The 8,088-nt window shown below is 49.3% G+C and overlaps 1 pseudogene; it reads right to left on the bottom strand.

Annotated features, from left to right (window-relative positions):
• Positions 1 to 232: 232 nt before the first annotated feature.
• Positions 233 to 7,863, bottom strand: LOC125838327 (uncharacterized; annotated as a pseudogene).
• Between the last annotated feature and the right edge of the window lie 225 nt (positions 7,864 to 8,088).

Raw genomic sequence — 8,088 nt, 5'->3', positions numbered from 1 at the left:
CTTTTGATCGAAAATGATCGTTCAAGGTTCATAAGCTCCAAAACACAAAAACTCACACCAAGACCAAACGAACGACCAGGTGACCGAACTGTCAGTCCCAGCAAGTCATAAATGACTTGGGGTCGCTAAAGGAACGCTCTAAACGACACACAGAAGGCAAGACACAGAAATGACCAAGAGGGTCATTACAATATCCACTACTAAAAAGGACTTTCGTCCGCGAAAGAAAGGATCAAGAAGTACCTGAAGGCTCAAACAAGCCGGGAAACTGCTCTCGCATCTCCTGCTCGGTCTCCCAGGTAGCCTCCTCGACTGGACGATGCCTCCAACGGACCTTAACAACAGGAATGGCTCTCGAGCGCAATCTCCTCACATCTCTGGCTAGAATGGCAACTGGCTCCTCTACGAATGTCAAACGATCATCCAACTCGACTGCATCATACTGGAGCACATGGGACATCAGGAACATACCGCCGCAGCATCGAAACATGAAACACTGGGTAGATGGCTGAAAATACTGGAGGTAGGGCCAACTCATAAGCAACCTCTCCAACTGTCCGGAGTATCTCAAAAGGCCCAATGTACCTGGGGCTAAGCTTGCCCCGCCTCCCAAACCTCATCACGCCCTTCATGGGCGACACACGAGGAATACCCGATCACCAACAGAGAATCTCAAAGGTCGACGCCTCTGATCCGCATAACTCTGGTGCCTACTCTGAGCCGTCCTGAGCCTATCCTGAATCACCCTCACCTGATCCAGGGCCTCCTGAAGCAAATCTGTACCACGCGGCCTAGGCTCTGTAGACTCAAACCAATCAACTGGAGAGCGACAACGCCTACCATATAAGGCCTCAAACGGGGCCATCTGAATACTAGAGTGGTAGCTGTTGTTGTACGCAAACTCCGCCAAAGGCAAGAACTGGTCCACTGACCTCCAAAATCCATAACACAGGCCCGCAACATATCCTCAAGGACCTGAATAGTACGCTCTGACTGACCATCGTCTGTGGGTGAAATGCTGTGCTAAGGTGGACACGGGTTCCCAACTCCTCCTGAAAAGCCCTCCAAAAGCTGGAAGTGAACTGTGAACCCCGATCTGAAATGATAGAAACAGGCACGCCATGAAGACGGACTACCTCCCTAATGTAGATACGAGCCAACCTCTCGCACTGAAAGTAGTATGAACAGGAAGGAAGTGTGCTGACTTGGTCAATCGATCCACGATGACCCAAATGCTGTCAACACCTCTAGAAGTCCGAGGCAACCCCACAACGAATCCATAGTGATACGCTCCCACTTCCACTCTGGAATGGGTAATCTCTGGAACTCGCCACCAGGCCTCAAATGCTCGGCCTTTACCTGCTGGCAGCACAAGCAACGGGAAACAAAGTCAGCAATATCTCTCCTCATGCCACTCCACCAGTAATGCTGCCTCAAATCACGATACATCTTCGCTGTGCCCGGATGGATAGAGTATCTAGACTCATGGGCCTCAGAAAGTATCAACTGTATCAAATCTCCAACTCTCGGAACACAGATGCGGCCGGCAAATTTCAACACTCCATCAGGATCTAAGGTAGCCTGACCACCATCACCCGCTAACACTCGATCTCTAAGGGCCACCAAGTATCATCCTCAAACTGGCAACCACGATCCTATCAAGCAAAGAAGACTGAACTCCCATAAAGGCCAAGACGCGTCTAGAATCTGAGATATCCAACCGAACCATGCTATTAGCTAAGGACTGAATGTCCAAAGCTAAGGGTCGCTCCTCAACAGATAAGAAGGCTAGACTACCCATACTCACTGCCTTCCGGCTCAAGGCGTCCGCTACCACATTCGCCTTGCCCGGATGATAGAGAATAGAGAGGTCGTAGTCCTTCAGGAGCTCAATCCAACGACGCTGCCTCGAATTAAGGTCCCTCTGGCTCATGATGTACTGAAGACTCCTATGATCGGTATAGATCTCACATCGAACTCCATACAAGTAGTGCCTCCAAATCTTAAGCGCGAAAACTACCGCCGCCAACTCCAAGTCATGAGTGGGGTAGTTGCGCTCATGAATCTTAAGCTGCCTCGATGCATAAGCAATAACCCGGCCCTGCTGCATCAATACACAACCCAAACCAACGCCGGATGCGTCACAATAAACTGTGAAGCCCTCACCCTCAACTGGAAGAGTCAATATAGGAGCGGTGGTCAATAACTCCTTGAGCCTCAAAAAGCTCGCCTCACACTCCTCTGACCAAACAAAGGGAACATCAACACGAGTCAATCGAGTCAACGGGGCTGCAATAGTAGAAAAGCCCTCAACAAAGCGTCTGTAATAGCCTGCTAGTCCGACGAAGCTCCGAATCTCAGTAACTGAGGTGGGCCTGTGCCAATCACGAATAGCCTCAATCTTCGCCGGATCAACCCTAATACCCTCCTTGGACACCACGTGCCCCAAGAAGGCTACAGACTCAAGCCAAAACTCGCACTTTGAGAACTTGGCATAAAGCCGCTGATCTCTCAAAGTCTGGAGCACTATCCTCAAATGCTGCTCATGCTCACTCCGGCTCCGCGAGTATACCAGTATGTCATCAATGAAGACAATGACAAATAAATCAAGGTATGGCCTGAACACACGTGTCATCAAGTCCATGAAGGCGGCAGGGGCATTAGTCAACCCAAAAGACATCACAAGAACTCATAGTGGCCATAACGGGTCCTAAATGCGGTCTTAGGGATGTCCGCTGCCCTAATCCTCAGCTGATGGTACCCGGACCTCAAATCAATCTTAGAAAACACGGCGGCACCCTGAAGCTGATCAAACAAATCATCAATACGAGGCATGGGGTAACGGTTCTTCACCGTCACCTTGTTCAGCTGCCTGTAGTCAATACACATCCTCATAGTCCCGTCCTTCTTCTTCACAAACAGAACAGGAGCACCCCAAGGCGACACACTCGGACGGATAAACCCCTTACCTAAGAGATCCTCTAACTGAGCACTGAGCTCCCTGAGCTCTGCAGGAGCCATCCGGTAAGGCGGAATAGAAATAGGACGGGTGTCGGGCTCCAAATCTATGGCAAAATCAATGTCACGATCTGGAGGTAAGCCAGGTAGGTCTGTAGGGAACACATCTGCAAACTCTCTAACCACAGGAACTGAGTCAACTGAAGAGTCATCTCTACTCACATCTCACACATAAGCCAAATAAGCTAAACACCCAGAAGCAACCAACCGTCTAGCCCGCATAAAAGAGATGATCCCTGTCGGTGTGTGACTATAAGCACCCTGCCACAACACTGGGGAATGCCAGGCATCGCTAAGGTAACAGTCTTGGCGTAGCAATCCAAGACCGCATGGTAAGGGGATAACCAGTCCATGCCCAGAATCACATCAAAATCAACCATATCTAGCAGAATAAGATCAACTCTAGTATCACAACCCTGGATAGTCACTAAGCAAGATCGCAATATCTGATCCACTACTAAGGACTCACCCACCGGGGTCGAAACATGAACTGGCTCTGCCAAAGACTCAGACCTCATACCCAATCGAGGAGCAAAATAAACAGATACATACGAGAATGTGGACCCGGGATCAAATAATACTGTAGCAGGCTGATGGCATAATAAAAGCGTACCTGTGATAACATCGTCAGATGCCTCAGCCGTCGCCCTCGCCGGGGCTGCGTAGAAATGGCCCTGAGCACCTCTGCCCGATGCATCTGATCTACCACCTAGCCTGCCTCCTCGAGCTCCGCCTCTGGTACCCTGTCGGCTGTCCCGACGACCCTGGTCCTGACCACCACCTCTAGCTAGAGGGGGCACTGCTGAAACTGGTCTAGGTGCAAGGGGAGCTGGTACAATCGCTCCTCGCCCTCGCCGGGGGCACTCTCTGGACCAATGGTCAGGAGCACCGCAATCAAAACACCCCGAAGCTGAACGCCCTGAAGTAACCCGACTGCGGTAGGAAGGGAGGGAATCTGATCCCCTCGAACTCTGGCCCGTACTAGGACCACCCTGGTGATACTGGCCTCCCTCAGAAGCAGGTAATGCCGCCTGAACAGGACGACTGGACTGACCCTGCTGGAACCTCTGGCGGGGCCTATCATAGGAGTCTCTCCCTCTAGTCTGGGACCCGCTGTAGCTGCCCTGGTAGCGTGCCCTCTTATCGCTGCCCCCTTGGGCCTCGCGATGAATATGCTCATGGATCGGGCATGGTCAACTACATCAAGAAATGAACGGCCGGCAGAAACTAAATGCTCTGTGTCGACCCTCAGACGGTACCGCAACCCACGTACAAAACAACGAACTCTCTCCTCCTCCGTGGGTAGGATCATGGTAGCATGTCGAGACAACTCATGGAATCTCGTCTCGTACTCTGAGACGGTCATAGGCCCTGCTCCAATCTGGAGAACTGATCACGAAGCCTATCCCTGACGCTCCGTGGCATGAACCGGGCTAAGAAAGCCTCTGAGAACTCACTCCAAGATACAGGAGGCGATCCAACTGGCCTGGACTCTCGATACGAGCGCCACCACTGCCTGGCTGGCCCACGAAACTGATGAGCAGTGAAGTCGGCTCCTCTCGACTCCAAGAGGCCTAATGACTGTAGCTGCTCCTGACAAGTAAGCTGGAACTCGTAGGCATCCTCCCCCATCGCCCCTGAGAAATCGGCGGTGCCAACTCTGGAATACCCCGAGCATCTTCTGCTCGCGCAGTGGCATCTCCCCGTCCTTTAAGTCTGACACGACCGCCACATGAACTGGTGGCGGCTGAACCTCTGGTGCCGCTGCGGCAGGCTGACCCTGTGGCGCTGGAGCTGGTGCTGGTGCTGCTGGGGCTGGTGCCTGTCGCATCTCCCCAATAGCTGCTAGTATCTGAGTCAGGAGAGCATGAAGATCAGGAGCTACAGTTGCAGCTGGTGCAGGTGGTGGCTGGGCTGGCCCCGTCCCCACCGGTTGTGGAGGTACATATGCTGCCTGAGGCTCCTCCTCCCTATCTCGGGCTGGTGCTACGGCCCTGCCTCGACCTCGGGGTCGGCGTCTACCCCAAGCTGAGGCTCTGCCTGCAGACCCTAATACGCCACCTCGCGAGCGAGCCATCCTGCGAAAGAGTGAAACAAGTGAGATTTCCAGAAACCAATAAGACACACGATGCACGAAAGCGAAACAAAAGAGGAAATTTTCATAAGGACATCCTGTAGCCTCCCGAAGATAAGTTACGGACGTCTCCGCACCGATCCGCAGGACTCTACTAGACGTTAGCTCTGTACAAGTGAGACCGATAAACCTGGGGCTCTGAAACCAACTTGTCACGACCCGATTTCTCAAGTCTTGATGGCACCTACTATAACCCACCAGTAGGTAAGCCAACCCGTAACCCGGAACAACAAGTAATGGGTCTGAGGGTAGAAACTAAACAAGAGTAGGCAAATAACAATATAAACAGGCAGAAGCAAACCAAAAACATATATACAAATAAAGATCCCTCCCAGAACCTGGAAGTCACTAGTACAGAGCTACTAACAAAATGAGTACAAGTCCCAAAAGTGGACAACAGAGACTGGACTGTCTCGAAAGGTAAAAGACAAGTCTATATATACAGATGGAGACTGAAATAGTACAAAACGTCGTGTGCTCACTCCCATCTCCGGATCAGACTGCTCCAAGCTCGATCAACGCTGGCTACCAGTGCCCGGACCTGCATCACGAAATAGATGCAGAGCGTAGCATGAGTACCAAAACAATCGGTACCCAGTAGGCATCATAGGCCGACTGAACTTGAAAAGTAAAGGCAATATGAAAAGAAGGAATAACACAAACCGAAGTCAGGAACGGAAATCTAAGTAACAATGGAATGCACACGAGTGTACAAAGAACTAACTAAAGTAATCTATAAGCTAACTACACCTAACTGGGCCCCCATAAGTCCAGAAGGTATACTCGTGCGCAAGTTAAATAAAAACCCGAACGGACCCCCATAAGCCCGACGAATACACAGAATAACTAAAACTAAAGAGAATTGTATAAAAGAACCCAAGAACGAAGAACATCGAACCAGAACCTCAACCCTAATTAGTAGAATCTGACAGTACGGAGGCCGGACCTCGAACCGGATGCTCACAAGAAATACCCAAGTAATCAATCACAAATATCAAGTATATGAGGCCGGAACTCTAACCGGATGCTCTATATAAGTATCTTGGAAATAGAGGCCGGACCTTAAACCGGATGCTCTATATAAGTATCTGAGCAATAGAGGCCGGAAATCTAACTGGATGCTCTATATAAGTATCTGGGCAATAGAGGCCGGAACTCTAACTGGATGCTCTATATAAGTATCTGGGCAATAGAGGCCGAAACTCTAATCGGATGCTCTATATAACTATCTGGGCAATGGAGGCCGGACCTTAAACCGGATGCTCTATAAAGGTGCCAATGTAGCTGCTGAAAGAGTCCCAATCGATCCATACTCATAAATGTCCGTGAAACGCCGTCCATACTTAGCCAATCAATGTAAGTCCTTGGAACCAAATCGAAAACCAAATTCAAATCGTGAAGCAAAACTAGTGTCGCTGATGTAACTCGTGAAGCCGTAACATCAGGAAAAATAAGAATAACTAAAGTCGAAGCAAGCGTATCACCTAACTAAGGCCCAAACTATCAGACTCAAGTCTGCTACACCTGTCTACAGGGATCTAAGCCGACCGAGCGACGTCGGGGCAAAACTAAGGCCTATCGAATCCGAATCATGTATTTCTAAGGCAAGCCCTAGTCAAACCTAAACGAAGGCCCAAATGCTTCAAATAGACAAGAATTAAGCATGCAAGAACCCCACATAGTGAGGAGGGTCCGTTAATAACACAAAGCATGCTCACAGTTACCCGATAATTCCCGAAATAGGCCGAAAACATGATTTCTTAACACCTATGCAAGATTCAATGACTACCCAACCCAAATCCCAACTAATCAACATGCATTCACATTCTCGAGCTCAATCTAAGAGAGGGAAACCGTAGCCTACCTGTAGGCCGATCACACGCGCTCCAAAATCACTCCTTCGGAGCTTTCCCTTTATGAACGGTCTCGAAACGCTTCCCCGCTATCAAAAATAGTATCACAACGTTAATACGGTCGTTTAGACACCAAAATCACAACAAACAGAGACGGGTCAATTTTGGAGTCAAAACGGGAATCGTGGGACCCGCGCAGGAAATTCCGAAATTAACCCCAAAAGTGGGTCCTAACCAGTTCCCCCAGCTCATGTCCCAAAAAGGGACACAATTCGGGGCTCGGGAACAACACAATATCAACAAGCAACTAAAACCCAATTTTTCTCAAAAGAATAGAAAAGGGACAGCAGCTAATTCAGCGTTTTTACCAAAAACGGGCGATCTACAGTAAAATCTAACAACACCACAATATTTTCCTCGAAAAACCACTCAAGATAGCCTCAAAAATCACCAAAATCGGATCTAAAATGGCTAAGAAAACAAGTCTCAAAATTTTCCAAAATCAAGCTCCCAAAACGGGTCTGGCAGCAGGTATTTTTTGAAAATTACCTCAAACGGGGACTCCAAATCACTATCCGAGATCACCAACGCGTTGTCCTCGAAAAATCTCACAACTTAGCCTTTTGGATCACCCAAATCGGTTGAGAGATGAGAGAGAGATGAGGGTTTGAAGTTTGGAGAATGTTGCTGGTTTTCTGCAATTTATTGCAGAAAATCTGCAACATTTCCAAAACTAAAAATCCCGACGGGGTGCTCCGAACTCGTTCGGAACCCCGTGCATGCAAATGAGATATGAAACCATACCAAATTCGATATTCCAGACTCAACGGCACAGTCGAAATTTCCATCAGAGGTCATGTCGATAAAAAAGTGGGTCCCACTTCCAAAAGCCCTTTTAAGTCAAAACCCACAAAAGGGCTCGGAAAGATATGGAAAAACCTCCAGACACAAAAGAAGGGTCAATCTAGACCAAACTCGACATTCCGGAGCTAACCACGCTGACGGAATTCTCATCCGAGCGTGTTTACTCAGAATGTTGACCAAAGTCAACCTTAGGCTAAAATTCAAAGGCTAAAACGCCTA

Source organism: Solanum verrucosum, unplaced genomic scaffold, assembly GCF_900185275.1.
Source record: "Solanum verrucosum unplaced genomic scaffold, falcon-dt-bn FXZP01000150.1, whole genome shotgun sequence".
Lineage (NCBI taxonomy): Eukaryota > Viridiplantae > Streptophyta > Magnoliopsida > Solanales > Solanaceae > Solanum > Solanum verrucosum.
Note: the sequence above shows the minus strand (reverse complement) of the source record. Positions and strands in the feature narration are given on the sequence as shown.